The 12,239-nt window shown below is 35.7% G+C and overlaps 1 protein-coding gene across 1 annotated transcript in view; it reads right to left on the minus strand.

The window, feature by feature from the left end:
* LOC139738117 (uncharacterized) overlaps positions 1 to 12,239 on the minus strand; it is a 162,592-nt gene that overhangs the window by 62,650 nt on the left and 87,703 nt on the right. The window lies entirely within an intron of this gene.

Genomic DNA, 12,239 nt, shown 5'->3' on the forward strand with positions numbered 1-12,239 from the left:
TGCATGCCCTACTCACCAAGTTGACATCCGTGCCTCTAAAAACCAATTTAAGTGTTCAAATGATTAGTTGCAATTTTATCATATAATGTGAAAGTTTGTGGTTTTATAATTTCAAACAAAATATTTCAAGCTTAGATATATATAATTTACGAAAAATTAATATTGTAAACATAAATTTATATGTATTTTTAAACCAAATATACCATGAACTTGACATCAAATAGGCACGGTCGTTTTCTAGCTTCCGTCCGTGTTGCATACTTCTTAGCGTAGAAACCACTCTCGCGCGCAAACCCTTACCATACCAATGTATACATACACAGTACACTCGACTCCGTCCAGTCAATTTTGGCATTCAAACCGAAGATAACCTGTGCATGAGAGAGTCGAATTCTTAAGAAAATATTGTTTGTATCTCAATTTCTGTAAGTAGTCAGATAATCGCCTTTCCTCGAAAAAAAAAAAAATATGACGTGAGCCGGGAAGGATAAACACAGGGGGTCGTAGGGATATGATTTCGCTCCACTTTGCCGTGCATGTCCAGTCGGCACTGGCAGCAGCTAGCTCAGTGGCACTGTACTGCAGTCCAACCCCGGCTGCAGGCCCACGGTAAATTAAACATAGCTAGCCACTTTCCTTACCTCTCTACGCTTTTTTCCCTCGGTTCTCTTCGAAGTCGATGCTCGAGGTGTTTCTGTTTTATAACTCATGTGAGCAAATGGTCAGGATTGCATCTGGTTTCAGGGGTTTTCTCGGTTTATAACCGAGGGCCACAGCCTGCCGGTCCACGTAAAAACATCGCTTCACAAATTGTCCACGCACAGGTAGGTCACAACACGATTTCGAGATTTTGTAGGCCCTAAGTTTCTTATGTTCGGCATCGTTGTACCGATATTTCCCAGCCATACAGCTCACCTTTCACGATACTTTTGTTGGTCTGGGACGGAAAAAAGGATTTTCCTGGGAAATTTTCTGCACGATTCGAGCAAAACTACTGATGTAAGATAGCCTGACCAGACGACGCTGAATGCGGTCGCCCCTGTAGTGTACTAGCAGGCCTGTGTAGAATCGTTTCTACCTACAAATATGTACACTCTGTACGTACTAGACTACTATAGAACATGCATGAGCGGCGACAGGTAGGGCTGCAGCTGCGCTTGAGACTGGAAAAGTGCGAAGGGCAAACCGCGTACGGGGTGCGTACGCGTATCTACCGTAGATCTATCATCTAGTTGTACCGTCCACACGTGCGAATATAATACACAATACATACACACACACACACACACACACACACACACACACACATACAACGTAGAAACAATGTCAAATACGAGTCGGAGTAGCCACCGACGTCTTCATGCATCCGGGTAAACTAGGGAGCGTACGGATAACGAGTAGAACACGGCTGGGAAGAGTTGTGCATCGACGACGTATGACTCTCCGCCAAGACTTGCTCATTAGCATATTCACCATGCAGAGTCACACTTTTTCAACCAAAATGTACGAGCTTATTTGGTGATTTTAAAGTTTGTTTTTGGTGAAAGTAGTTCATTGGAGGTACCAACAACAACATATTTTTTTAATTTCGTGAGGACTGTGTCCCTTTAACATACATAATGTTAACGGCCCGGAGTTAAAGGAATGTGTACTTTTTTTTCCAAGAAATTAAATTTTTGTCTAATTTTCTTTTTGCTGTTATTATGTTAATTGTTCTACGCATGTGACAACATACACTGTTAAATCTTCTCATCCAGCAGTGATTGCGTAGAAACTGTAGAAATTCATAACTTTTCAACAGATTGTCTGATTTTCCTCAAACTTACCATGATATGTTCTACTAATGTTGCTGCATTCGCTCAATCTTTAGGCATATTAGGAAGATGGCATTGTCCTATAAGCTGTACCCCTTCTGTATAAGGGCCTATTTAGGTGATCCGAGTACAAGTATCCTCTCGGATCACCTTCTGTATCTGTATTGATTCTTTGTTTCTTTATTCTTCTTCTTTATTCTTTATTTCTTCTCAAAAGTTGTGCAGAGGGTAACTCAAAAAGTTCTTCGACTATCAATTTCACACTTAGATACCACATTATTATATATCATGTCCCAAAGACGACAGATCTAATATATCAATGTGATAAGTCGACCATGACGTCACTATGGCGTCATTATATCAAATCATATTCTCGTTCATATCTCATTAATGGAATGGAATTTCTCAATGAAATTTACATCTCATATATTTCAAGTCAAGCTCTCTCTACTCACATTCGCAAAATTCATATCTGCGTTTTAAAATAGAAACGTTCGCGTATGCGCGCGTTGAAATGTTGACATACTCCAATCGAGCTCAAAATTGTTTTGCACACGTTTCAGGTTATTTAGAGCATTTTATGAAAAATTTGACAAATTGACGGACGCGTACACGTGCGCATATACGCACGCACAGCTCGTATGCAATAGAAATTTCGCGTTTTTTCACATGGTGAATGTCTAAAATATCAAGGAATAATTCTATCAAGTTTCAAGTCAATCTAACGCAATGTATTATGACGTCATACAGGCCCGTCAAAGTTGAAATTCCGCGCGCGCGTCAATGGCGATATACAGTGCAAATATGCCCAAAACCCCAAATTTTCAATCCAGTCTTACTCGTCGGGATGGACGTTGACCCCCTCCCCATTTTCTTCACATATTCTGAAAGCTGGTGAGTGGTACATATCATTTCATGGGTGGGCGATTGTAGCAAACTGATTAAAAGGTATCAAATTTCTCCCCCCAAAAATCAAAATGACGTCATCAAATTTCAAGTTCACTCAAGCGTATCTCACCTTCCTTGGCCGATTTTCACCCAGATTTTAGTATGTTGTAGCTTGTTAAATGGTCATTTATAATTGCCCATCAAAATTCTGATTGGAAAACGTCATCACCTCGTACAAATCGATTGAATGTAACCGTGTCAAATTTGACCAGTTTACGTGTTATCTCTATTGGAGTGCAGTTTTTCTGGAAATGAAAATTTACATGACTGTCTTTATCGACCACTAGCTCAATTACCCTTCTGTACATTTCTCCCAGATTTTAATATGTTGTAGCTGAGACTTTGGGCTATTGTTATAAGGTCTCTGTTTGTTGTTTTGACGTTGGAATCATGTTGAAAAACTTGGTTGAAATTGGCACTGGGCTTCGATGTAAGGTCATTTTGGTTAATACACAGAGCCTATGGGGGATGAAACAGCTCAGTGGATAGAGCATCGGACTTTTAATATAAAGGTGCCGTGTTCGAGGCTCACCCCTGCCAATTCTTTTGTTTTCTTAAAACCATAATATTTTCCATTTCTTTAGTAAGTCTTAATTTCTCTTCAGTTCAATTCAATTCAGTGTTTTATTTCATTTTTCGACAAAGACATAAAAATTGCTTTTTGATAGCAGAAAACAAGGTGCGTAAACTATGTATCATGAAAAGAATGTACAATGATTGTACCACCTTACAATAATTATACACTATCATAAATTTCAAGTGATTAAAAGTAACTAAACAGTATGGAAAATTTGAAAAATGGAGGGACCCACCAAAAAGACAAAGCTTGTAGAATGAGGGCCCCTCAGAGGAAAAACATAAGTTGAGAGCAAAGTGAAAGTCTGGAAGCCCACTAGAAAGAGAGATCAATAAAAACAGGCAGATATACATACAATTAAACATGAAACGAAACTGGAGTAGGAGTAACACTACAACGGAGAGTTCACTATGAGACGAGACAAAATGAGGAAAAGCTAACATAATAGAAAATAACAGAACAGACAAAAACGTTGTACAGAGACAGCGATCTCGTAAGAAGTATGTCGAGAAAGTGGGAAAAAAGTGACGCGAGAAAGAACAGGATAATAGACATAATCGAAGAAATATCGTAGTATTATATGAGTATAATATAATTTCCTTTTGAATGAGTATATAGAGGGGGCATTTTTAATATCGGGATGCAAGGAATTCCAATAACTTGGGCCAGTATAGACAAATGTGTTCTTGGCTAAAATCGCACGAAAAAGAGGTAAATGATATTCATTAGAGCGTCGAATTGGATATTCATGAAAAGACTGGTTTTTTTAGGAACATGGAATGGAAAACGTCAGGAAGAGAGTTATTGTCATACATGTACATAAATTGTCCTAAATTAAATAAAAACAAATCTCTAAATTTTCACAACTTATTAAAGGCAAACAGTGCATTTGTATGAGAACGTATGGGAGAATAACACATGACACGAAGAGCTTTCTTTTGCAAAAGGAACACTCTATCCAACAAATTTTGGTGCGTGTTGCCCAAGACTAAAATTCCTTGATTAAGGTAAGGCAATATCAGTGAGGAGTATAACATAAGTAATGATTTTTTAGGTAAACACAGTTTTAGTCTATTGAAAACGCCTATATTACGTGAAATTATATTACAAATATAATCGATGTGCAATTTCCACGAAAGTTTCTCATCTACAATAACACCGAGGAATTTAAAATGTGAAATTCTTTATACAGGAGTGTCATCCAAAATTATGTCAGTACTTACAGTGCCAACAGTATTACTAAAAAGTAGGTATTTCGTTTTCTGAACATTCAATGAGAACTTATTAGCTCTAACCCAATTTGTTACTTTCTTCAATTCGCTTTTAACTTTTTGTACAAGGACATCAATATCGCTGTGAACTAGAAATACATTAGTATCATCAGCAAAATGAATAAAAGAAAGAGCTTCAGATACTTGACAACAATAATTGATATAAATAACGAATAACAATGGCCTTAACAGACCTCCCTGAGGAACCCCACAACTTCTCTGATCAATGAGTTACCATTTTTGATTGTGACAAACTGTCTTCTATTAAATAGATAACTCTTGAACCACTCCAAGGCCTTCCCGCGTATTCCATAACGTGATAACTTGTACAGCAAAATATCATGATTAAGTGTATCGAAGACCTTGGAGAAGCCCAAGAAAATGCTAATCAAATGAGAGTGGTCATCAATTGTATGAGCTACTCTTTCAACAAAACTTAAGAGAGCATGACTGGTACTGTGCTTCTCACGAAAACCAAACTGGGAATTTGTAAAATAGATTATGTTTCAGAAAATTAATCAGTCTCTTATAAATAAGTTTTTCCAGGACTTTAGACAAAAAAGATAATAATGAAATTGGATTATGAGTTTATCGCCTTTTTTGAATATCGAAATTACTTTTGCCAATTTAATTTTTTCAGGGAACACGCCCTGGAATATTGACAAATTAGATATATGAGCAAGAGGATCTGCGATCGAAGATATAACACCTTTTACAGGTGTTTTTAGAATAACATTATCAATCTCATCATAACCAGAACCTCGTTTGTTCTTTAAAGAAGATGCCATGTCATTTATTTCATATCTATTAGTAGGAGTAAAATACCAAATGGAGTTGGGATTTAACTGACCTAAGAATTCAGTGAAATGATTCTGAGTAGCAGGAATATTTTGAGCATACGTTTCACCTATTTTTGCAAGGTAAGAATTAAGAGCATTTGCAATGTGAACAGAATCATAAATTTCATCATTCATCTTTATGTTATCAATATCTGAATTCTTACTTGAAACATTCATAGCCTGTTTTAGAACCTTCCAAGTACTTTTTATATCAAACTTATATCTCAGTAATAACTTAGAGTATTTTTTTTCCTTTTCAGATTGTTAAAATCGTTGTTAAAGGGATGGTACAGTATTGGTAGAGATGAAAATTGGGGTTTTAACTTTTTGCGAGATACCAAGAAAACACTTTTGAAATAGTACAGAGCATACCATTTTAAGAGGAATTCAAAGTTTATTTAATGAAAATCGGGTTTGGAATGACTGAAACATCCAAAAGCAAAGTAAAACAATGCGATCGTAATAAGGTGTGGGTCCCACACTTATTAGAATCGCTCTGTTTTGGATATCTCAGCCATTTCAAAACCAATTTTCATCAAATAAATGTTGAATTGCTCATGGAATTACATGCTCTTTCGTATTTTATTAGAGGTTTCTAATTATCTCACCAAAAAATGTTAGAAACCTGAAATTAGGTCTCAACTAAAACTATACGATCCCTTTACAGTATCTTTATAAGATGTATATTTATTCTTAGATAATTCATTTCTTTCCATTTTGTATTTATAGTATAAATCAATTTTTCCTTTTAATAGAACGGATAATTTATTTTGAGATCTACGGTACCCGTGGTGTCTTTTTTATAATCTGATTTATTCTTTTGCTTTGGAATTATTTCATCCAGGTGGTGATTAAAAATTTCCGTAAAATTATCAAAAGACAAATTAACATCATCGCTTTCTAAAACTCTCGACCAGTCAGTATTATCTATAGCCGCGTCCAGACTTTCTAGCTTTTCATGCGACACTCAGCGACTATTATGAGGGAAATACAGAAGGTTTAACAATATTAGCTGGTGTCTTAAGAGGAAAATGAGTCATAATTGGAAAATGATCAGTCATATCTGAAAGAATTATAAAAAAAATCTGGGAGGGGTAAAGCATTACAAAAGAAGTTGTCAATAAGGGTAGCAGAGTGATCTGTAACACGTATAGGTTTTGAAATGAGCGGAAGAAAGGAAGAAGACAAAAATGTTTGAAGAAACTCACTTGAAATACAATCATTGGCCAATTTCAACATATCAATATTAAAGTCACCAAGTAAAAATCAGTCCTTATTTTGAAAAACCGGGGATTGTGTCAAATCTGAAAGATAGATAAAAAAAATTTTGACACTTGAATTGGGTGGTCTGTACAGTATGCCTACCACAATATTTCTATTTCCTGGGATACAAATTTCAAGAAAAAGAGATTCAACAAAACTATCCATTCTAGAAATATTATCAAGAACAGTACATTCAAAAGTATGTGATACATACAACGCGACACCTCCATCACTCCTATTATCTGGCCTATTATTGACAAACATTATTATACCCATCGATTGCAAAAGAATTTGCAGAATTAGAAGTTAACCAGGTTTCCCATAATGCCATGACTGAAAATGGCTGTTTGTATCAGATTCCAGCAAAAATTTAAACTCATCAAAATGTTTGTTTATGCTCCTTATATTCAGATGCAACAAAGAAAAGATATCTTTAGAAAAAATATCATACATGTCTTTACAATGGTTCACAGTGATATAATTACACAAAACTTTCTGAGTTAAGTTAGAACTGAAATCGTGGGGCAAATCATTTGTGGATGAATTCAAATTATCAACAACAAGACTATCATAAGGGGTAATCCGTGCACTATCTGTCCCATTCAATGTATCAGATTCTGACATCTTTAGTTCAAAGAAGTCATCGTTTGAAACGGAATGAAACGTCGCATTCATTGAATCAGCCATTGGAAATACGGGGTGTATGTGTATCTATGAGAATCAGCTTTGCGTATAAAACTAGAGTGGCATGAATCAATACATGAGATAAAATGACTAGCCAACGAAATATGGCAGAATACGAGAGTAATTGACGAACATGAATGGCGTCAGAATCAGAACAAGCAGAGTAACGCTGCGGAGAAGAACGGAAAACGGAAAAGAGAAGGTAGACGAGAAAACTCAGTATCATTGAAGAAGACAAACATGGAACACACACAACAAGCAGACAAGGATACATCGAATGACTCAGTGGGCTTCCGAAATGATAACAACAACATATGTAGAATATCCAAACAATGTCAGACTTAACAGGGTACATGCTGATAAACAAGATTGGCTCACGAGATCCCTCATGACGTGTTATAAATTTGTGTAGAATTTCACAGAAATCACCATGTTTAACGTATATTTTCATTACATAGACGTAATCAAATAATGAGCCTACTTTTAACGAGAAAAAAAATAGCAGCAACCAGCAAGAAACGAGGGGACGACAAATACTTAGGGCTTGGCTAGGCTCACCAACAAAGATGACAAATCAATGATAAGAATTCCGTGAGAGAAACCAGAGCAATGTTTAAAAATGTATAGTGAATACATTAATTTACATCCGTGACAACTCAACATTCTGAAAATAGTCATTGATAGTGGCCGTGGAAGAGAGCTGTTTGAATCCGTAATGACATTAAACTAGACCGAATAAAATCGGTAGCATGAACGGAGCCGAGTGCCCTGACCAAGATCACAGGCAACAGCTGATCTTAAAATTACACTTATACAAAACAGCTTCACACCGTGCCTGTTACATAACGCTCTGAATTTTGGTATTCAGCTGCAAAGAATACAAAAGCACATCATTCTAAATCGACAGAAGTTTTGACAAAGTAGATAAATGTCAACAGATAGGGTGAAGAGATATGAGAGAGAGGGAGAAAGTAAAAGAGGGAAGAAGGATGTGAAGACAAGAGATGGAAAGAGAGTGCATTCTTACATTAAATAAGGGTAGATTTTATGCAGGCATACATTAATACACTACACATATCATAGAGGTGTACATTGATACGAATATAGACTCTTCACTGGCACATGCACATCAACGTTTTGATTTTCGTTGATTGGAAATAAACTATGATTGATTGATTGATTGATTGATTGATTGAATGATTGATTGATTGATTGATTGAGTGAGTGATTGATTGAACATGTATCACGATATACATGCGTATACAATACACGTCATTAATACCATACACATTGACACATGATTGTACATGCATACGCCCTTCACATAAAATTATCAACGCCGACATGTACTTTCTGATATAGATGCCGACATGCACAAGTCGATAAGCATACATATTAAGTAAGAAGTCATATCATAGTATACACAGCATATGCATATTAAATTATACTTTCCTAAGTACATCTTTTTCTGATCCTTTTATTCTTGTCCTTCAAATTTCTATACAATGCCTTAACTTTTTCCTTATTTTTCTTTCCTTCTTCCACTTTCTGTGCAATAGATCAAGAGCAACAACTCCTGTCAACCCCATATTTGCATAAGTTTAGTTCATGTCACGACTATCATTTCATGAAATAACTAATACTTCCTCCGACACCAACTTGGGTATAGGTAAATTAGGGTCAAAGGTCAAAACAAAAGTGTTTAATCCTGTGTCTTGGTGAATACATGCCCTATCTTTCCCACATTTTGCACATGTAAGGACCATGCTGCAAGAATCATTTCACAAAATAACGACTTTTTGCTCAGATGCCATCTTGACTGTGTAAAGTGGGGTTAGAGGTCAAATGTTCATTCTGTAACCACATTAGTGTATATGGTACATAGAGTTGGATTATTATGATATGGTATCACCGCCATATTTTGCACACACATGGGCCTCGATAGATGGATGATCTTGAAATATAACAACGCTTTGGTCGGACGCCATTTTGGCTGTGCAAATGAGGTTCAAAGGTCAAATAATCTTTATTTTGTATCTTGCTTACTAAAAGCTCAATCAGGGCTAGATTTTGTACATATTATATGGACCATGTTACCTGGATCATTTCATAAAACAACGACTTTTGACTCAGATGCAATCTGTGCGAGGTATAAAGGGTAAAGGGTCAAGACTACTTTGCCCTGTATCTTGGTAATTGCATGCCCTATCACTTCCATATTTTGCACATAATTTAGCCCATGGTATATATATCGTTTCATGAAATAACAACTTTCTAATCAGACGTCATCTTGGCTGTCTAAAGTAGGGTCAAGGATCAAACAAATTTCGTTCCGTATCTTCTTAAATACATTGCATGTTGCCCCCATATTTTGCACAGATATAGACTTGTCAAGAGGATCACATCATAAGCTAATGGCTTTTCCTTCAGACGCCATTTTGTATGTCAAAATGAGTTTCAAAGATAGAAAATTTTCTTTTTTTCTCTTTGTTATTGACATGATATGCCCTTTCCATTTTAAATCTGTAGGCTTGACAGGTTTGATTCTCTTTCCGTCAATGAGAATCTCAGAAACTATTTACTTCCGAATATATCGGATCACCTAATTTGTCAGGTTTGACAAATTCTCGAATCTAGTTATCGCTTTGATTTTATAATTTTGTGACTTATTTATTCAATGCAACGCAGACATAATACCCTTTACCTATAACGTATAATCATCTTACTACCACAATGTGTGTACGTCGACAGTAGAAGAAAAAAAAAACAGAAACCACCAATCAAATAAAATCAAATCAAACAAATCAAATCATATCATTTATTTTCAATCTCTTGAATTATGATTTGTGTGTATTCCAGTTTTGCAGAAAATTATGTTGAGTGATCGTCTCCGAATCCAGACATTGATTAGGAATGGGGTCGGAGTGTGTACTGTTCCTCAGATTATAAGAATGCAGCATTTATTCTACAATAAGTTCACCTTTTCAAACAACGAATGCAGTAAGAATAGATCTCCATTGCCTTTTTATTTACTGAAGTTATACACCGATGACTATATTGTTATCATTTCTAAGGTACTACTAGTAAATGTAATGACAATGGGATTATATGAAACTCCTCTATATCATAAAGCATGTATACGCCTTTCACAGTCCGAATTCAAAACAAACAAACTACAGTTTTCCAATGCTATACTCATAGGGCCTATATCCAACACAAAATGAGTATAGATACATGAATAATCTTATACAATGTATGAAATATTGTATAGGTTTTGTTGGCTTGTTTTTTTTTATTGTTCCATATGTCACATTTCAACAAATAAATAAACCATAAACATAACAATAGAAAAACATGGATGAATTGTCAAATACAGCATTTAAGACGATTTAACATGTGAAATATGAGGAATCTACATAGAAGCATTGCTTGTAGGGTATAGATTCCCAGATGACTGATATGAGATTAATTCTTACTTGATATTTACAATTGAAAGGAAAGACAATTTGTGAATAGGGAAATATAAACGTCGAAGAATATAAAAAGACAAAGAAAATACAAAGAAAACAATGTTCGCGGCACAAAACTTCTGGAGAGTTGCGTGATCACCAGGGCAAGGTTACAGGTCAGATACAGTATACAAGAGCAAAAATACAAAATATGCACAAAGAAGGTCCAGGAGATAATACGAAATCGCGAGCGAGGCACGTGTCCCATAATCAATAAGGACAGAAATACGAAGTATGAGCAGTGAGAATATCGAGGAAGATTAAAGAATAGCTATATATATGAAATCAGAAAAACTAGTTTAAGTTTATGCTTAAATGAATTACGAGACTTGGATTGGATTAATTCTCTATCCAAATCATTCCAAAATTTAGGTCGTGTAGTAGTTTCTGTTTTTAAAGCAGATACGGTCCGTACAGGAGAGAGATGAAAATTTTTTTTTTTTTGTCTCGTAGGGTAAGAATGGACTTCAAGGTATCTTTCAGTATCTTTAACAAACACTGAAGAAAATACATCGAGGAGACCACCTGAGTTTAACTGATACATAAATGATCCGATATTGAAATAATATAAATCCTGGATCTTAAGAATTCTACTGGAAAAAAAAGATAAGGCACTAGTGTGTTCCAGGAATGTGAGGAAGTTTATTACCCGTATTTAAGTTACAATTATCCGTACCAGTGATTTAATCACACTTAAACAATTGGAAAATCATTGATATTTCAATCGAATTAATTCAAACAAAATTCAGGATACCGTCATCTTAAGCATCTGAATAAATACTTATAATCTATATTTGTTCCTGTTACTGACTTGTCCTTTTGCGTTGACTCATTATGTACTTAAATTTCTAGTTCATTCTCTTTTACTTTCTAAGAAACCCGTTCATACATTTTCTAGTATTCCGGATATCGCGTGATACATTTTCTATAATTCGTTGGAATTCATTAAATTATGCACACTTCGGCGGTTTTAACTCAAGCAAGTGAATTGCTTATACAGAATTTTCCCAATATATCGAGTAGGCCTACATTTATTTCCCTAAAAGCTTGCTCAGCACGACTCATACAGAAAAGTTCTTCTGTTTCACTGTGTGTGTCTGTTTGTTTGTTGTTTTTTATGCCTCCGCCACGAAGTGGTGCCGGAGGCATTATGTTTTCGGGTTGTCCGTCCGTCCGTCCGTCCGTCCTTCCGTCCGTCCGTAATAAATTTTGCGGACAGGGTAACTATCAAAACCTTTTAAGGTATCCTAATGAAACTTGGCATGTATGTGTATTAGGGGGTGAAGTTGTGCCTATTAACTTTTGGGTGTACATGGTCAAGGTCAAAGGTCAAA

This window comes from Diadema antillarum, unplaced genomic scaffold, assembly GCF_040938485.1.
Source record: "Diadema antillarum isolate AM-2024a unplaced genomic scaffold, OU_Dant_1.0 seq00000722_RagTag, whole genome shotgun sequence".
Lineage (NCBI taxonomy): Eukaryota > Metazoa > Echinodermata > Echinoidea > Diadematoida > Diadematidae > Diadema > Diadema antillarum.